The 9,919-nt window shown below is 30.6% G+C and overlaps 1 pseudogene across 1 annotated transcript; it reads right to left on the bottom strand.

Annotated features, from left to right (window-relative positions):
• Positions 1–278: 278 nt before the first annotated feature.
• On the bottom strand, positions 279–5,754 carry LOC107648120 (UDP-glycosyltransferase 84B2 pseudogene; annotated as a pseudogene). The gene is made up of 2 exons (XR_015902670.1): positions 4,126–5,754; positions 279–400 (listed from the first exon to the last, which is right to left on the bottom strand). The product of XR_015902670.1 is annotated as a UDP-glycosyltransferase 84B2 pseudogene (transcript).
• Between the last annotated feature and the right edge of the window lie 4,165 nt (positions 5,755–9,919).

Genomic DNA, 9,919 nt, shown 5'->3' with positions numbered 1-9,919 from the left:
ATTACACATAAAGTCGAACTTTACTATTATACAATAATAAAAGATTTAGTCTATTTAGCCATTGAAATAGAAAAGCAACATCAATTTATGACAACTTAATTTTTTTTCAGACTCTAATTTTATATAAAATTATACAAAAATAAAGTTTGAAGATAAGACAAAATTGAAAGTTTTTTATTTAAAAAAAAAAAATCTTATAGACGTATCTACATGCTTTAATAAGTCAGTCACATGTTAATAGCCAAAAAAATAATTAGTCACATGAGACTACTGATGTGTACGCACACAAAAAGTGCCTACGCATGCAGTTTCCTATGCACAAAACTTTCTATCACTGTGTCGCCAAACTATTACAAGAAACGTGATGAAGCATGGAGGACTAATTTATTAGGATAGAAGACTGTATTTTTCAAGGAGGCCACTCAAATAAAGACGCCTAAAACGTCTTTTTTTAAAGATGTTTTCATGTTGTGTTTTAATTGGTTTTTATATAATTTATTCGGTGTTTCTCATCACATATTATTAAATTCCTCAAAATATTTTCTTTTCAAAAACAATAAAAAATATTTAATTTAAACTAAAACAAAAATGTTAATAAATTAACTATTAGATTTTTTTAAAAGATTATTTACATAAAACAATATATCACATTCATCATATATATATATATATATATAACAAGCTCTTAAAATTTTTATAAATAAAAAAATAATTAATTTTTATTCGTATAATATATAAAACAATTACTATATTATTATTATATTATAGATTAAAATTTACTAATTTAAATTTTATTTTTATTTTTAATATAAGCATTAAAAATAAATAATTTTTTTATAACAAGATGTAATGTAACAAAATATATATAATATTAATTAGTTTTTAAAAAATTCTGAAAAGATAATTTTTTTAATAAAGTGTTATTAAAAAATCAACATTATAAAAACTAATTTCAACCAATATGATATAATAGGTTATTAAATATATTTAATACAAAACACATTGAATATAAATTTTTATTGAGTTTAAATTTTAAATAATTTTTAATTGAATTTCGAATATTTTTATTTTAAAGAGTTAGAATATTTTAACATCATTTTTTTCGTATCTTTTTAATTGAGTCTTTGATTTTTTAAATTATAAACCTTATTTATAATTAAGAGTAAGGTTTTAACACCACCAATTAGTCACACATATAAAAATACAAGAACAATTCTATTGTCATAATTATAATCTAACCTTATAAGTAATACAATACAATGAAACTATATATAAGTAATATAACTAAATTTTATCTACATCTATAGTCACATTTCATAAATAATATAATTAAATTATATTTATGTTTATAATTAAAATATGAATAAAAATACAAAAAATTATCAGGATAGTTAATTTTTTTTGTTCATAATTTTTTTATTATTTTTGTTGTGAAAAGTTTAATTATTTAAATAATTAATTATTTTTTAAAAAAGATAATTAAATAACACAAAAAAATCTTATTAAGAGTAATTTATTTATATATGATTAAAGAATAATTGAATAATTATATACGGTAAAAAATTAATATTATTAAAAAATAAAATTAAAAATCATGTTTTTTTTTCTTTTTTCCAAAATTTATCTACGAGTAATTCTATAAATATTTTATGACGAATAAAAATATTAAACTCGTACTAAAATTTATTCTAATAAAATTTATTTTTATTCTACTAAACGTTAAATAAACTATTGAAAATAATTTTGTTTCTTCCATTAGAGAAGAATGCTAAACTTCCATACTTCTATTATGTTATGGTAATAATTTGGCCTGTTATTTTTTAATGTACATAATAATAATAATAATAATAATAATAATAATAATAATAATAATAATAAACAAGTATATCACAGACTCACAGTAAAAAAGGAAGCACGTCATCAAATAATTTATCATCCGAATTATATATGAATCAAATTGATAATATGAGGGCTAACACTACAAAAATTGATAACAAATTCGATATTCGCACTTTTTATGTTTGGATCAGATATCAAATATATCCATAAAATAAAAAAATATTTAAAAATTTTATTTTTAAACAAAGTCAATAATTTTTTTTGTTTACTTTTGTAAACATATTTACTTCTATATGATTAGAGTGTGGATCCAATTCGATCATCTTACAGATCAGATACTGGTTCATTGTTGCAAAAGAATGCTTCTTTTATTATAAACCATTATTAGATCTTAATTACCATTAAAACAACTTAATTGTCAACAAAGAGATAATACTTATTGGTCTCTGATATTATGTTCGTATTTGAATCCATAGTTGTAAAAACCGAATTGGATCGGCTGGTTCGACCGGAAAACTAGTGAACCGGACTAGAACCGAATTCTAGTTCGGTTCGTTTTACTCTTTGGACCGTTTAAGGAATAAAACCGGTATGAACCGGTAAGAACCAATGCAAAGCAAAAGCAACTTCTACTTGCCACTTAACCATTGCACTTCTAAGTATTATATTTGACAAATACTAATTATATAGTATACATAAATATCTAATTTAATTTAATTTTTGTTTTTTCTATTTTTAAAATTAATTATATTTTAATTATATACCGTTATTAATATAAATATAAATTTCACTAAAAATTTATTAATTTACTTGATCTATTTTATTGCTAGTATTGTGATTAAGGTTATTTGTTTTGATATTAGTGTTAAAATCTACTGATATTATAGTTAGATGATAGACTTTGTGAATTAATTATTTTTTTATTGTGTCAAAATAAGATACTATTGTAGTATTAAAATTTTATGATTTTTTTTATATTAGTTATTTTTAGAAGTTGAGACTTGATTCTTCATAAAATGTTAGTGAAGATATGTATTTCAATTTTAATTTTAAGTTTTTAACTATTTTATATTTTATATTTACGTGAGACCGGTTTTATCGGTTCAACCAGTGATTTATCGGTTGAACCAATAAACCAGTAAACCAGTAGCTTGACCGGTTCGATCACTGGTTCGGTTCTAACAACTATATTTCAATCTAATTTCAAAAATTTCGATTTACTCAATTTAGTCTCCCAACTTAATAGTTATGACTCACATTGGTTCCTAATCTTATTTTTGTCACTGTCTCACAAAATCGTTAACGACATGCTGAGATGGACTAACGACTGTTACATTATACATTCTAGCGACTGTTTGATGTGACAATTGAAATTTTTTTTACCTTATTTTTTTTTCAACTAAACACTTAAAACCCTAATATGAGTCACGGATACCTAAGTTAGAAAATCAAACTAAGTAAATTGAAACTTTAAAAATCATATTAAAGCTCGAATATAACTTCAAAATAGAACTTTAACTTATGTAGTGATTAATTTAAATGAGAATCAAATAAATCAAAATTCAACATAATTTTTATCAATATTTTCAAATTCGAAATTTCTATACCAAAATTAACTAGGATTTTTCTTTAAATTAAAAATTTAATGAAATAGTGACTTTAATTATCTTAACCAATGTCCTAATTAATTACTTTTATGTCTTAAAAAAACTGTATATGAGAAGAAAATAATTAATTTGTCTACTTTAATAAATAGTTATTTTACTAAAATGAAAGAAACTATTTTTTTTGAATTTTTTAAGGACTAATTAATATTATATATTTTGTTACACTACATTTAGTTATAAAAATTTTATTTATTTCTAATGCTTATATTAAAAATAAAAACAAAATTTAAATTAGTAAATTTTAATCTATAATATAATAATAATATAGTAATTATTTTATATATTATACTAATAAAAATTAATTCTTTTTTTATTTATAAAAATTAATTCTTTTTTTATTTATAAAAATTTTAAGAGCTTGTTATATATATATATATATTTATGAATGTGATATATTTTTTTTGTAAATAATCTTTTAAAAAAAATCTAATAGTTAATCATTACCTTTTTGTTTTAGTCTAAATTAAATATTTTTTATTGTTTTTGGAAAGAAAATCTTTTGAAGAATTTAATAATATATGATGAGGAACACCGAATAAATTATATAGAAACCAATTAAAACACAACATGAAAACATCTTTAAAAAAAAAGACGTTTTAGACGTCTTTATCTGAGTGGCCTCCATTTTTCAAATGCAACTTGACTATTCTAAGTGGATTTTCCAGAAATTTCGGTGACAAACCGATTGATATTTCTATCTGACGAACCACCATCCACCATCGCTTTCCGTGCAACCTCTTTTAGCCCCACTGCTCTCATCTTAATCTCTTCAGCCATGGGACCCTCCATGACTTCCGTAATGCACCTCTCAACCTCTTCAGCGCTCGCAACCCCATCTTCTTCTTCCCCAATCCTCATCCTCACCCCAGTCTTAAACACATTTTCTACAAGCTTAGCATTCGTCGGTTGATCCAACCAGTTTGGAAGGGCAACGATCGGTATGCCGGCCGTTACCGCTTCCAGGGTTGAGTTCCACCCGCAGTGGCTTACAAAGCAAGCCACCGCAGGGTGCATTAGCACCTTCGCCTGAGGGCACCATGTCACCACTAACCCCATTTCTTTGATTTCTTCCAAGAACCCTTGCGGCAATTCAGCACCACCCTTCTGTGGCGTAATCACCCAGAGAAATGGTTTCTTTGTGTTCTTCAAAGCAGTTGCGATGTTATCCATTTGCTTCTGTGAAAACTCCATTAAACTACCAAATGCCACGTAGATAACCGAACTAGTTGCCTTTTCATTAAGCCATTGTAGACAAGAATCTTCTGGTCTCAAAAAATTTTCACTAAGATCATCAGAATCTTCACTTTCTTTTTGTCCTAACAAATAAGGTGACACAAGGGGTCCAATGGTAAGGATACCGCTCAGTGAAGCCATGGAGTTCACTATCTCCTCTTCAAACTCGTAAACGGAAGATCCTAGAATCCATTTCACTTTGTCCAAGATTGGTTTAAAATCCATCAGCAATTTCTTGAGGTAGGGAGGGCAAGAAGGAAGTAAAACACTAGGAAGTTCTCGGACCCTTAGCATCGGCAGTGAGGGTAACTGAAGGGTCTCATTTGGATTCTCCATGTCGGGAAAATGGTTCGCGTTGCATACATAGCGATAGTAAATGGAAAAAAGAGCAGAAGCTTGGGGCCAAAGCACAGCGCAAGGAATTCCATGAGAAACGGCAACATCCACTGACCACGGCATAAAAAGACTTGTGATCAAGCACGAGAAGCTTCGATCGTTTTTCTTTAGGTGGGTCATGAGGTTCGAAAGATTCTCCGCACCTTTGGTTTCCAAGGAAGCAATGAAGGTCGCGGGGTATTTGCTGCGATCATGGTCGATGCTAAGGCCATCAGAGAAGTACTCTAGCTGGATCTTTGATGGGTTGTTGTTGTGGTGGGAATTGGTTTCTTGGGTGTTGAGGTTTTGGAAACGGTGAGGTGTTTCTTCGGGTATTGCTAAGGTGACGTGGACACCCTTTGATGCAAGGCGTTTTGCAAAATTGAGAGTTGGATTCAGGTGGCCTTGAAGAGTTGGTGACACCATTAAGACATTGATCATTTTTTTAGATGAAGACATTTTTTTTCTGCGGGCACAAAAGTGACAAAATGTGTTTTGCCATTGAAGACTAATTACATTTAAGAGTATGGAAATTAAGGATAAGAATAGAAGATAGGATTGGCGAAGGAAGAGTACTAAAATTAGGTAGAAACTCATGTGCATTCAACTTTATTTTAATTTTAATCTAATGCTCTCACCTATCAACTTCACGTGAAGTCGACTGTACCTGAATTTCCACCCTAAAATTAACGGCAAGATGATACGATGATTAACGCAGGACTTGGTAGATACAATTGCAGTGAATTTATATATGGTGAAAATTTAGGTACACTCAAATTTATGGCAAAATTAACAGTCGTTAAATAATATGATTAATTTAATTAAATTTTTATCTAACGATTTTAATTATCAACTTTACGTGAAATTGACTTCACCTGATTTTTTACTATATATATATCAATTTACATCACAGCATGGGGCAGTGTTTCTATTATTCTTTTTCTTTACTTTTTTTTTTCTTGGAGCATACAGGTCAATGCTAGTATGGGTGTATGGAATAAAACTTAATTTTTTTCGGTGACCGAGAAAAATTGAATTTAATGATAAATTAGTATGACTAAAGAAAAGGAAAATAAATAATTACTTTTAATTGTAAAAAAATTTATAGTGAAAATTCAAATATAATCAACTTTACATGAAATTGATAGTTGAGAGTCGTTAAACAATATAATTAATTTGACTAAACTTTTATCTAACGACTCTCAATTATCAATTTTACATGAAATTAATTGCACAAGAATTTCTATATATATATATATACATCATGCGTCAGTGTCTCTATTATTCTTTTTGGGTGACCGAAAAAAAAAAACTGACTTTAAATTAGTATGATTAAAGAAAACAAAAATAAATAATATTTTTAATTGTGAAAAATAATATTTATAGAAAATAAATTTTGATCGATTACATTTATAGAAAATAATTTAAAAAAATGGCTTCAAAAATTGTTAGGAGTACTATAAAAATTTGTAATGTTCTAATAACTTAGGTAAATACATGCATGTACTCAAATTTTAAATAAAATACTCAACATAGTCAATAATAATTTAGAAATGAAAGAAAATATTTTATTTCATACAAAACAATTAAAAAATATATTTTATGAGAATAAAATATATTTTATAACATCTTTTAAGCTATTTTTTAAAAAAATATATTTTATTCTAATACAAAATAATTTTATGTCATTTTTTAAGCCATTTTTTAAGCCATTTTTTTTTAAAAATGGCTTAAAAGATGTTATGAAAATGGCTTAAAAGATATATTTTATTCTAATACAAAATATTTCATAACATCTTTTAAGCCATTTTTAAGCCATTTTTTTAAAAAACGGCTTAAAAGATGTTATGAGAATAAAATATATTTCATACATCTTTTAAGCCATTTTTTTAAAAATATATTTTATTCTAATACAAAATAATTTTATGCCATTTTTAAGGCATTTTTTTTAAAAAATAGCTTAAAAGATGTTATGAAAATGGCTTAAAAGATATATTTTATTCTAGGTTTAATTACTCTGTTGGTCCTTATAGTTTCGCAAAATTTTTAATTAGGTCCCTATACTTTTTTCCTTTCAATTGGGTCCCTATACATTATTTTTTTTTTTCAATTTAGTCCCTGTTAACGTTAAACGTCAAAAAACTGTTAGTAAATTGTGAAATTACTTGTATACCCTTAGGGACCCAATTGAAAAGAAAAAAAATATAAGAACCTAATTAAAAATTTGATGAAACTATAAATATTCAATGAAAGATATTCTTATAATCCCTTTTATTTTGTCACTAACATTCTTTTATTTATTTATATACAAATTGTACCAAAAATACATTCTCTCTTTTTTTTAATTTTAAAATACCTTAAGAACATTTAAAAAATGGCTAAAATAAAACAGAAATCAGTATATACAAAATTCAATTTCTATCATTCAAGTATTCATTATAATCATGTAATTTTTTACATTTGTGTGAATTCATGACAGGAAACATTCATTAAAAAAAAAGTTTCTCCTGAATCTAGAGAAGGACAATGATTACATTTCAAGCACCCATCCAAAAGCTTTATCTGTTTCACGATCCTTCTTCATTGCCAGGAAAACATTCATTCAAGTGAGAGCAATCTTCTTCAGGGATTCCTGAAATACGTTACATATATGTTAGGGCAAAACACCATAATAAACCAACATCACTTTAAATTTACGTATATGAGCCAAAAGGAAAATCGATTCAGCAATAAGTCAAATCGTATTTTAATGTAATTCGAACCAGGCTAGTTCGAACTGCATTTACAAATAAATCGAACCAGGCCAGTTCGAATTAGGAAGAAAGAGTTGATGGTAAATCGAACCAGGCTGGTTCGAACTAGCAATGCATGTAATTCGAACCAGCCTAGTTCGAATTATAGGTAAGTTAGGGTTTTTAAGTAATTCGAACCACCCTAGTTCGAATTACACTTAAGCTGCGTTCTTAGTAATTCGAACCACACTGGTTCGAATTACTAGTGATTGGGCTATATAAGGAGTTCAAATCACACTGTTACTTTAGAGCTGTTTTTCCTTGTTGTTTCTTCATCTTATTGTACTTAAAAATTTGGTATTTACCTAGTGGATTAGTGAATATGTATTATCATTGAATCATATAACTCTTTAGTTAGCAACTTTTGCATTTATGGGATTTCTAGCTATATTCAAATTCAGATGCAACTTTTTCATTACTAGAAGGTAAAAAGATCAACAGATTACATAAGTCCTCTAACATAACATGTAACAGGAAAAAAAAAAATCAATAAGCACTAACAATAACAAGATCGCTACTACTGGGCTCCCGTGTGAGATGGTCCTCCAAGATGTGGGCAACTCCGGCGGGTGTGTCCGGGTTGGCGACAAAGGCCACACCTCTTTGGCCGATTCGAATCTGCCTCGTCCATATTCGTCCGTATCCTAGTGGATCTCGGACGACCCTCTCTCGCACGCCTCTTGGCAGGGTCCGGAATCACGGTTGGCCCGTCGTAAGGTGGCCAGAAGCCCTCCGGTATCGGCGGTGTGAATCCCATCTGGTACACACTGAACACTGAACTAATCTGATACACGCTGTGAACATAAGAGGACCAGGTAACCCGTGAGTAGGCGCAGCAGGCAAGTGCGTGCTGGCACGGGAAATGAAGTGCCTGGAAGTACCCGCAGTCACAGGTCCGAGACGCAAGCGATACTCTGTAGGTACCCAATGAGAAAGAGCCCGTCGGAGTTGTCTCGGCTACGGTGAACTCGGAGTTATCCCGGTCATACAAAGTCACCGTGAAGCACCTCGCGGTCTTCAAGTTGGCCTCTATACACTTCATCAAGTACTGACTGAATTGCTGTCCGGTTCCCATCTGTGCCTCAGCCTCTCTCCCCTTGCGAACAAAGAGTTCCGCAAGCCTTCCATATGTTGCCTTCACTAACGAGCATACAGGGAGGTTTCTGACACCCTTTAGGATTGAGTTCACACACTCCGAGATATTCGTCGTCATGTGACCGAATCTCCGTCCCTCATCACGATGCTGAGTCCACAAGGAATAATCAATCCGGTTCGCCCAGTCACACATTGCCGGGTCTTCAGACCGAAGAATATCAAACCAGTAATCAAACTCAACCTCGGTCTTGGCATATGCGGCATTCACTAGAAGCCTACGTGTGTCTTTGCCCTTGAAGGTAAGGGCAAAATTAGCCGCTACGTGTCGAATGCAGAATGCACGGTATGCAGATGGAGGTAACCAACATCCGTCCGGAGCCTCAAGCGCAGCCTTTATGCCGTTATGCCTGTCCGATATAACCAGAAGACCGGGCTGCGGTGTCACGTGCTGTCTAAGGTGGGAGAGAAAGAATGACCAAGACTCTACATTCTCACCTTCTACTAGTGCGAATGCAACGGGTAGAATGTTGGAGTTCCCGTCCTGTGCAATTGCGATGAGCAAAGTACCCCCGTACTTCCCATACAAATGGGTCCCGTCAATGCTAACTAGGGGCTTGCAATGGCGAAATGCCTGGATGAGCGGTGAAAACGTCCAGAAAAGTCTGTGGAAAAAAGCTTGAGACTCGTCTACTTGTCCACTAACTCGAACGGGGCTCGTCCGTAGGATTGCAACAGTACCGGGCATCGTCAACTGGACTCCCAAAACCCACCTGGGGAGCTCGTTGTATGACTCATCCCAGTCACCGTATACGAGGGCAATTGCCTTCTGCTTCGCCATCCAGACCCTCCTGTAAGTCGGCCTAAACCCGAAGTGTGCTGCCGTGGCATTTAGGAGCACCTTGATGCTGACGGATGCAT

Source organism: Arachis ipaensis, chromosome B1 (genome assembly GCF_059453495.1).
Source record: "Arachis ipaensis isolate K30076 ecotype BB chromosome B1, ASM5945349v1, whole genome shotgun sequence".
NCBI classification, from domain to species: domain Eukaryota; kingdom Viridiplantae; phylum Streptophyta; class Magnoliopsida; order Fabales; family Fabaceae; genus Arachis; species Arachis ipaensis.
The sequence above is the reverse complement of the archived record's forward strand: the minus strand, read 5'-3'. Positions and strand labels throughout refer to the sequence as shown.